We start from the raw sequence: 461 nt of genomic DNA on the forward strand, positions 1-461 counted from the left end.
CCTCTTGCTGTGAGGCGACAGTGCTAGCCACTACACCACCGTGCAGCCCTGTGGCTACTGCAGTTTATTAAATTATGCATCTTTTCTTTGATTGATGAATGATCACGTCTCTTTGAAAATACGTGAATTAAAAGCTTCATATTCATGCTAAGGTTTTCTACGTAACCAGTCACTGTCGTCTGAGGACTTGATCACATGTTCAATATTATATCTATTTTTTATTGTTTTATTGTTTTATTATATCTTTTTTTTTAATTCATTATATATATTTTTTTAAATATATATTTTAATATATTTTTTTAATTAGATATATTTTTTTTAATATGTGAAATATATAAGCTTCATATTAATGCTAACGTTTTCTACGTAACCATTCACTGTGTCGTCTTAGGATGATCACATGTTCAATATTATATATTTGTTTAAATTATTTTTTAAATTATTATATTATATATATTTTT

This window comes from Pseudoliparis swirei, chromosome 4, assembly GCF_029220125.1.
Source record: "Pseudoliparis swirei isolate HS2019 ecotype Mariana Trench chromosome 4, NWPU_hadal_v1, whole genome shotgun sequence".
Lineage (NCBI taxonomy): Eukaryota > Metazoa > Chordata > Actinopteri > Perciformes > Liparidae > Pseudoliparis > Pseudoliparis swirei.